This window comes from Chiloscyllium plagiosum, chromosome 13 (genome assembly GCF_004010195.1).
Source record: "Chiloscyllium plagiosum isolate BGI_BamShark_2017 chromosome 13, ASM401019v2, whole genome shotgun sequence".
In the NCBI taxonomy this organism is placed as follows: domain Eukaryota; kingdom Metazoa; phylum Chordata; class Chondrichthyes; order Orectolobiformes; family Hemiscylliidae; genus Chiloscyllium; species Chiloscyllium plagiosum.
In genome coordinates, this window is record NC_057722.1 from 30804131 (window position 1) to 30813696 (window position 9566).

The 9566-nt window shown below is 39.9% G+C and overlaps 1 long non-coding RNA gene across 1 annotated transcript in view; it reads left to right on the top strand.

Moving 5' to 3' along the window:
* The first annotated feature begins 530 nt into the window (after nt 1–530).
* Nucleotides 531–9566, top strand: part of LOC122556297 — an 82354-nt gene continuing 73318 nt past the window's right edge. Inside the window, exon 1 of the long non-coding RNA XR_006313490.1 lies at nt 531–624. This is a non-coding gene — a long non-coding RNA (uncharacterized LOC122556297). The remainder of the gene's footprint in view (nt 625–9566) is intronic.

Consider the following 9566-nt stretch of genomic DNA (forward strand, 5'->3'; position numbering starts at 1 on the left):
TGCCTGACATTTATCCAAATTAAACTCAATTGTAATGTTAGATAATCTTCTTCACTATCCACTATACCACCATTGTTGGTGTCATCTACAAGCTTACTGACCATGCCTTCTATATTCTCACCTAAATCATTTATATAAATAACAAACAAAGATGAACCCAGCCTATGGAACACTGCTGGTCACAGGCCTCCAGTCTGAAAAACAACACTCTAACATCACTGTGTCTCCTGCCATTAAACTAATTTTGTGTCAATTGGCAAGCTCACCCTGAATCCCATGTGATCTAACTTTACTAATTAGTCTACCATGCAGAACCCTTGTCAAAGGCTTTACTGAAGTCCAAGTAAACAATGACAACATTCTGCTGTCATCAATCTTCTTGATTACTTCCTCAAGAAACTCAATTAAGTTTGAGAGACACGATTTCTCTTGCACAAACCATGCTGCCTATCCCTAATCATTCCTTGCCTCTCCAAATGCATATAAATCTTATCTTTCAGAATCACTTCCAACAACTTATCCACCAAAGTCAGACTCACAGGTTTATAGTTCCCAGGATTCTCCTTAGAAGCCTTCTTACACGAAGTCACATTTCACAAGTTGAATGGAGTAAACTGTTTGCAGGTAAAAGAATGTCTGACAAGTGAGAAATGTACAAGAGTGTGAGGACAAAGTTCAGAAACATTTTGTTCCTGTTAGAGTGAAGGGTAAGGCTGGTGAGATTAAGGAACAATGAATGAATAAAGATATTGAGGTACTAGTCAGGAATAAAAGAAAAACTTATTTTAGATGTGGATAACTTGGTTCAAATGAATCTTTTAATCAATATAAAAAGTTTAAGAGCATTCTAAAGAGAGAAATCAGGAAGGCAAAGAAGGGATATAAGACAACATTGGCAGGTAAGGTTAAGGATAATCAAAAGAGCTGCTATAAATACATGAAGAGCAAAAGGGTAACTAGAGAGAGAGAGTAGGACCTCTTAAAGGTCAAGGAGGTCGCTGCTGTGTTGAACCCCAGGAAATGGGAGAGAGATACAAAAGGAATATTTCACATCATTTTTTTTACTGCAGAAAAAGAAATGCAGTTGAGAGAATGTAGAGAAATAAATTTTGATGTTTTAAAAACAGTTCACATTAAAGAAGAGGAAGTTTGAGAGATCTTCAAGATTTAAAAGTGAATAAATCTTTGGGACTGAATCTAATGTATCCCAGAAAATTGTAGGAAGTAAGGGAGGAAACTATGAGATGCTTTGCACAAAATTGCATCATCTATGCTACAGGTGAGGTGTCTGATGATTGGAGGGTGGCTAATCTTATACCTTTGTTCAAGAAAAATTGAGGAGAAAGTGAGGTCTGCAGATGCTGGAGATCAGAGCTGGAAATGTGTTGCTGGAAAAGCGCAGCAGGTCAGACAGCATCCAAGAAAAATTGTAAGGAGAAACCAGGGAACTATAGACCTATGAGTCTGACTTCGATTGTGGGTAAATTGTTGGAGGTGATTATAAAAGTTAGGATTTATGGACATTTAGAGAGGCAGAAATTGATTAGGGATAGTCAGCATGGTTTTGTGTGAGGAAAATTATGCCTCACAAACCTGATTGAGTTTTTTGAGGAAGTTACTAAAATGATTGGTGGCAGAGCAGTAGACGTTGTTTATTTGGCTTTCAGTAAAGACTTCAACGGGTTTCTGCATGGTAGGCTATTTGATAAACTTGGGTCACTTGGAATTCAGGGTGAGCTTGCCAATTGGATATGTAATTGACTTATTGGCAGGAGACAGAGAGTAATGGTGGAGTGTTGCTTTGCAGATTGGTGTTCCATAGGGATCAGTTCTGGGTCCTCTTTTGTTTGTCATTTATGTAAACAGAAGAGGACTCATGGGGCAGCATGGTAGCTCAGTGGTTAGCACTGCTGCCTCATAGCGCCAGGGTCCCAGGTTCGATTCCAATGTTGGGCAACTGTGTGGAGTTTGCACATTCTCCCGTGTCTGTGTGGGTTTCCTCTGGGTAGTCCATTTTCCTCCCACTGTCCAAAGATGTGCAGGTCAGGTGAATTGACCATAGTTGTTAGGTGCATTAGTCAGAGGGGAGGTGGGTTACTCTTTGGAGGGTCGGTGAGGACATGTTGGGCTGAAGGGCCTGTTTCCACACTGTAGGCAATCTAATCTAAATGATTTGGATAAGAATATAGAAGGCATGGCCAGTAAGTTTGCAGATGACACCTACAGTGACATTATAGATAGTGAAGAAGGTTTTCTAAGAATACAAAGGAATCTTGATCAAATGGGCCAATGGGCTGAAAAATGGCAGGTGGAATTCAATCTGGATAAATGTCAGGTATTGCATTTTGGCATAACAAATAAGATTAGGGCTCATACAATTAATGACAGGGCCTTGGGTGGAGTTGTAGAACAGATGCACTTAGGGGTGCAGGTACATAATTCTTTAAAGTTTTCAGCACATATAGACAGGAGTTTAAAAAGGCGTTAGGCATGCTTTCCTTCATTGTTCAATCATTTGAGTAAAGGAGTTGGGAAGTCATGTTGCGATTGTATAGGACATTGGTGAAGCCTCTTCTAGAATACTGTGTCCAGTTCTGGTCACCCAGTTATAATCATCAACCATTTCAGCTGCTAATCATGCTGTTTTAACTCTCTGCTCTTCCACATGAGTTTTTACTTCCTCATGAAGTGAATTTTTGAACTCTTTCAAAAGAATCATCTCTCTAGGAACGCCATATGTTTGATCTATTTTTAATGCCCTTAGCCACCTATCAAAATTACTTTGTTTGATCCTTTCAAACTCAATGTATGTTTGACCAGGGTTCCTCCTTAGATTCCTGAAATGTTGTCTGTAGGCTTCTAGCACAAGCTCATATGCACTTAAGATAGCTTTCTTCACTTCCTCATACATCCCAGATACCTCCGCTGATAGTGTTGCACATACCTCATTGGCTCTACCTACCAACTTTGTTTAGATCAACAAAACCCATATGGTCAATGGCCACTTCATTTGTTTAGCCACTTTTTCAAATGAAATGAAAAAGGTTCTACATCCTTCTTCTCAAATTTAGGCAATGCTTCGATACATTTAAACAGATCCCCACGAGGCCTTTGGCAATGATGGATTTGCTCATCATCACTGTCCTCCTCAGTAACCCTGCCTTCTACCTACACCTCCATCCTTTTAAGTTGACTTGTCTAATTGCCAACTTCTGAAGTTTAGACTCTTTCTCTTTCTCCTTTCTATTCTCTCTTTTTCCCTTTCTTCAGCTAGGGCCTTCCACTCCTTTTCTTTTTGCTTTTCCAGAGCAATTCTTTCCTTTTCTTTTTGTTCTGTTAAAGTGGTTCATTTCTTTTCTCTTTCCTCTGTGTTTAGCCATAATTCAAACTGTTTCAATTCTTTGTCATGTTCAAGCTGCTTCATCTGCATTTGAATTCTAACCATTTCTAAAGATTCTGATGGCATTTCCTGAAGATTTAAATGTCTACCTGCTGCTGTAATTACCTCTCCTTTTCTCACAGACAAAGGCAACCCCAACCCCAGCTTATCTGCTAAATCCAACAACCTTGCCTTGGTCACCTTTTGTAAAACCCCCAAAGTCACTTGTTCCATCCCCAGAAAATTCTTAGTGACTGAAAGAGCCATTACTATGCAAAGCACTGTTTGAACCAACCGAATTCAAGGACACTAAATCTACCTCTCACTACCTTTGAGTCTAACAATCCCAAACCCAAATTGGAATTGTAGCGTCAATCCCGACAAGAGTCCCCAGTCTGTTATGGACCAAGCCAGAGCCCCTGTATTTTAAGCAGGTAGCCTAGACCTGAACTTTTTTCTTATTTTAAAGGCAGATGTGCAGTGAATATTCCGGACGTGATGCAACTGGTCAAACCACTCTGCTTTAAGCAAAACAGAATTTATTTAAACATTACATTTGAAACACGAACAAAGGAAAGTGGAATTTAGAATAACTTAACCGTTGGGAAACTTAACCAACCCGATACGGCAACTTAACTAATTAACTGTATTAATATAGTAACATCCCATAATCACACCCCTTGGCAGAAAGGTAGATTCAAACACAGATTCTTACAGGCCGGAGGGAACAACATCCAGGGAGAGATCTCAGAGAAAGTCAGAAGAATCATTTACTGAAGCTTACAGCTCTTCTGGATTCTCACATCATGTGACTGCTGCAGCTAAAAGAAAACTGGAAAGCCTGGACTGGGAGAACTGGCCAATCCCTTTCCATTGCTAAAGGGTTCCTAAAAAAAACTAATGGTCTCATAAACCTAGACCTCTGCCTTTACAACCTCTCTTTTAAAAGACAAGGACAAAATAACTTTTTTAAAGTGACAGCATTGTCACACTTTCTAGTCCCACTTCTATTAAATTAGATGGTGATATAGCTTCAAACTTAGTCTGGTTTAGTATTAGCAACAATTCAGCCAGGTTTTTTTAGTTGATGAAGAACAAGTTAATCACAAATAAAACTGACTTCAACAAACATTCAAAGAAAATTGACAAGAAAAATGTTATGCAAAGATGAATATTACTTGTAATTTAACATCTCAAATTTAATATGAGGGAAATATGGGTAAAACAAATAATGCTTTAACACCCAACAGAGCACATCACATAGCAAAAGTGATCAAAATAATTCCCATTGGGGTTTTAGCAATCACCCTAAAACATTAGTGACATTGTGGTTCACCAAATCTCATTCCAAACTCATAAGGGGTTCTTCACTTTTGATGACTTGGCCTAGAAACTCCCTCCAAAGCAATTCTATCAATGACTGTCACAATGACTGTTCAATGTTGGTGAGCCACCTTCCTTTCCAGGGACTGTGTTCTATGGGATTCCTGAAAAACTAGACTCCAGTATTTACTCTCAAGACAAGTTGTGTTGTGATGTGTTCAACCTCAACATTCTGCTGTATTAAATGAACTATTAATTAAGCTCTTAAGAGCTTAAGGGTGGGCGGCATGGTGGCACAGTGGTTAGCACTGCTGCCTCACAGCGCCAGAGACCTGGGTTCAATTCCCGACTCAGGCGACTGACTGTGTGGCTGGTCGGTGTGGACTTGTTGGGCCGAAGGGCCTGTTCCCACACTCTAAGTAATCTAATGTAAGTAATCTAATTCCCTGAGCCCTTGAAACACAGAGCTACTCAACTGATCTGTGACTTCTCTGATCCTCAACTCTACAAAGCTTTTTGAGTTCAATTGCTTTTCGTTGCAGTTACCAGTAATCTTACCTAACATGCAATCTCCTTCTGTCTCTCTTTCTCACATACTGACTTTCAATCTCCCTGCTTGTCAACATTGAACTGCTCTTCAGTAACACCTAAATACATTGCAACAGGCCCTGTCTTTATTGGAAGGCAGAACTAAGTGCAAAAAGAGTCTTGGAACAAAGGCAAAATGCTGCAGAAGCTGCAAATCTGAAGCAAAGAGGATGCTCGAGAGATTTAGCAGGGCTGGTGACATCTCAGAAGAGAAAACAGAGTTAACATATGTTGTTCAGTATGACTCTTCTTCAGAATTCCAACCAAATGAAGCAAGTACTTAGAACCATCTTTTTAAAAAATATTTTCATTTTCAAAGACGCTGGCATACAATAAAATTGCAGATAACAAAAATGCTTTTTTCGTTATTTCCCTATATCTATTCAGTTGGACATTCCATGTTTTTTGAACAACCTAGTGCCACCTTTTGTGCTAGGTGTTTTCATGACTTGATAATGAACTAGGGACCCGGGTTCAATTCCTGCCTCGGGCAACTGTCTGTGTGGAATTTGCACATTCTCCCCGCGTCTATGTGGGTTTTCTCCGGGTGCTCCGGTTTCCTCCCATAGTCCAAAGATGTGCAGGTCAGGTGGATTGGCAATGCTAAATTGCCCGTAGTGTTAGGTGCATTAATCAGGGGGAAATGGGTCTGGGTGGGTTACTCTTTGGAGGGTCGGTGTAGACCTGTTGAGCTGAAGGGCCCGTTTCCACACTGTAGGGAATCTTAAAAAAAATCTAAAAACTGCACAAAATAGCAAGCAGGACAGCATGCATTTTTTAAACATTGTGAAGGTTGTTTTCTCTATCTACCTATTCCATTCAGGACAATCGTGAACTTTGAATCTGTTCTTGAGGTATCCATCTGAAGGCTGAACAAGGACCTCTGTTAGAACTAAAATTAGAACGATTATTTCTTCATATGGATCCCTGGATCTCATCAATTCTGAAAAGTGCACCGATATGCTGCACTTTTTTTTCTTTGGACACTAAGATTCCACACATTATCAATCTGCAAACTAACTCCATCCACATCCATCTAATCATTGTTACAGAAACCCCTGTGGTGGATTTAATTTTCAGCATCCTTTTACAGTTACCATCAGTTTTAGTTTCATCTGTCAGTCATGCAGGGTACTACTACCTTGAATTATGGCGTGGAGGTGCCAGTGTTGGACTGAGGTGGACAAAATCAAAAATCACACCACATCAGGTGATAGTCCAACAGGTTTATTTGAAACCACAAGCTTTCGATTATAACCTGGTGTTGTGTGAATTGTCTCTTTCCATCTTCGATAGTTTTCACTACAGCTGTTTTTAACCCTTTCCATTTCACATTCCAACTGCAAGGTAGATCAAAATTCTTGAGTAATTCTTCCTTGTTTATGATGTAGCATAATGAGTATACATTTTTCTGCTTCTGTCTGACAATGAATCGCTGTGAGCACACAACTTTAGCAGAGAGGTCATTTGATAGACTCTGAGCCAATGTGGTTCACTGCTATATTTTTGGTCCTTAAAACAGTTGTTACCAAGTTGCTCTGAAATAGTTGCAAGCCTCAGGTTTTAATTTGGCTGACCTAATTACATTTATACACATTGTATTTCTCATGATAATGTAATTATCTGGTGACTCTTTTCCGAGTCCCATTCAGATATGTACTTTTCAAAGGGATGGCACGGTGGCTCAGTGGTTAACACTGCTGCCTCACAGCGCCAGGGACCTGGGTTCGATTTAACCTTCGTGCAACTGTCTGTGTGGATTTGCACATTTTCCCCATGTCTGTGTGGGTTTCTTCTGGGTGTTCTGGTTTCCTTCCACAGTCCAAAGATGTGCAGATTAGGTGAATTGACCATGCTGCGTTTCCCATAGTGTTCAGGGATTTGCAGGTGGATGGGTTAACCATGGGAAATGCATGTTTACAGGGTAGGTCTGGGTGGAGTGCTCTTCGAAAGGTTGATGTGGACTTGAAAGGCCAAATAGCCTGCTTCCACGCTATAAGGATTATATTCTATGATACAAAATCAAATCTGTGGCTGATCCCTTTTCTCATGACACATTTGTTCTTGGCTACCTTCTATAAGGTGGTTCTTTCTTCCATTCTCACACCAGAAGACTGATTTCTTTTATTTGTGGGTCATGCAAGATGGGCTTTGTATGGGCATGTCTTATTCACTTACCTGTCTTTGCAATATAGTCTGTGTTGCCCACATGCTTCCTTGCTCCTAGTTATAAGATGCATTTGTAGGGTGAAAGATTGAAGTTTACTAGTAATATGACGATAGAATGACATGGGTGACATGAAATAGCTGGGAGAGAGACAACAAATTAATGTGACAAATAATTGGAAATTCAGGCTGATGCTTGCAGACTGGATGAAGATATCCAACAAAATGGTTGCCTTATCTACATTTTGTCTCCCAGTGTAGGGAGAACAGTCATGCGCATTGAATACAGTACACACATTTGAAAGTACAAGCAAATTGCTATTTCACCTGGAAAGAGTTTGGGACTCTGATAGTGGGAAGAAAAGAGGTAAGGTGTAGTGTGGGTTTTGGTTTTTGCACTTAGAACATAGAACATAGAAAAATACAGTGCAGTACAGGCCCTCTGGCCCTCGATGTTGCGCCAATCCAAGCCCACCTAACCTACACTAGCCCACTATCCTCCATATGCCTATCCAATGCCCGTTTAAATGCCCATAAAGAGGGAGAGTCCACCACTGCTACTGAACATAGAGAACATAGAACAATACAGCACAGAACAGGCCCTTCGGCCCACGATGTTGTGCCGAACATTTGTCCTAGCTTAAGCACCCATCCATGTACCTATCCAATTGCCACTTAAAGTTCGCCAATGATTCTGACTCTGCCACTCCCACAGGCAGCGCATTCCATGAACTCACGACTCGCTGAGTAAAGAAATGAGACTCATTGCACGATTTATATGCACACACAAACGAACAAGCAACTAACTTAGGTTGTATAGCGACTCCTACTTCTTTACAGATGCACAATGTTCTTCATCCTTAAACTCCAAGATCTATCCCATTCCCATTGATGCAAATGTTAAGGACAGATTGAAAGTAATTGGCTGAAGAAATGAGAGTGATATGAGCAAAAATGGTTTCATGCAGCAATTGGTCAGGAGCTGGAATGAGTGGCCTCAGAGTAGGGCAGAGTGCATTCAATTCAAGCATTCAAGACGAAATGGGATTGGTCTCTGAAAGGACAGTAAGTGAAAGGCTACATGGCAAAAGCTGGGCATGGCAGGGGGTGAATAGCTCCCCAACACAGACACGTCAGACTAAGTAGCCACCTCCTGTGCTCCAACCATTGTGTGATTCAGTGATAAGTTATATGACTAGTCTTAGTGGAAATAAAGTGATTTATTTCACACTGTTTCTTCATCATTGGCTACACTCTTCACAAATACTATGACATTTGACTTCTCTCTTTTTCTCTGAAAATGCAACATCTATTCTGAAGCACTTCGCAACAGCCTGCACTACTATAGCGAGGAAAATGTTCCATATCTCTATGCTATATGATTAGTCATAATACATCAAATCTAGAGAGAAATGGCAGTGAGCAGCTATTGCAAGAATTTCTCTTTTGTGCTCAGAATTATCATGTAATTTGTTTAAAATATTGTAGTTGCCTAAAGCATGTTCACTCCAGTAGTTGGGGAACTGCAGTATAACAAAATCAAAGAGATTACTGTTCCTGTTAGAGCAGAATAACTTTGTAGAGGTACATGACAACACAATGTAATTGCTGCAAACCTATGATTTTGTTTCCAGAATTCACTTAGAACAATTCTCCAACAAAGCTATCTACTACCCATTAATGTTTGCATGTGGCTCATTCTGTTTATCAAAATTGTACATTTCTAGTGAAATTTACTGCTTTCTTCCTGTCAACAACAAAATTAACCATTGTTAGGAGTCTAAATAGCATTCTTTGTAGTACTTACTTTTGAAATGTTAGTTACAGATTATTTAGCAATCACAAGTGGAGGATGGGCTTTTTAAACCTTAGCAACTTATGATTGGCCATTTTAAGTGCCTTTCTTGCATTCAGTGGAATTGATTAAACCAAAATAAAATATAAATTGTCTATTATTTTCATCAGAAAATGTTGATAATTGGACCAGTCCAAAAGTGAATTGAACCTACCTCTGCCATACTCTCAGGCAGCTAATTCCAGCTTCCCAATCACTTGCTGCTCTAAACCATTTAGCTCATGTCACAGTTATTTCTTTAGCCAATTACTTTTG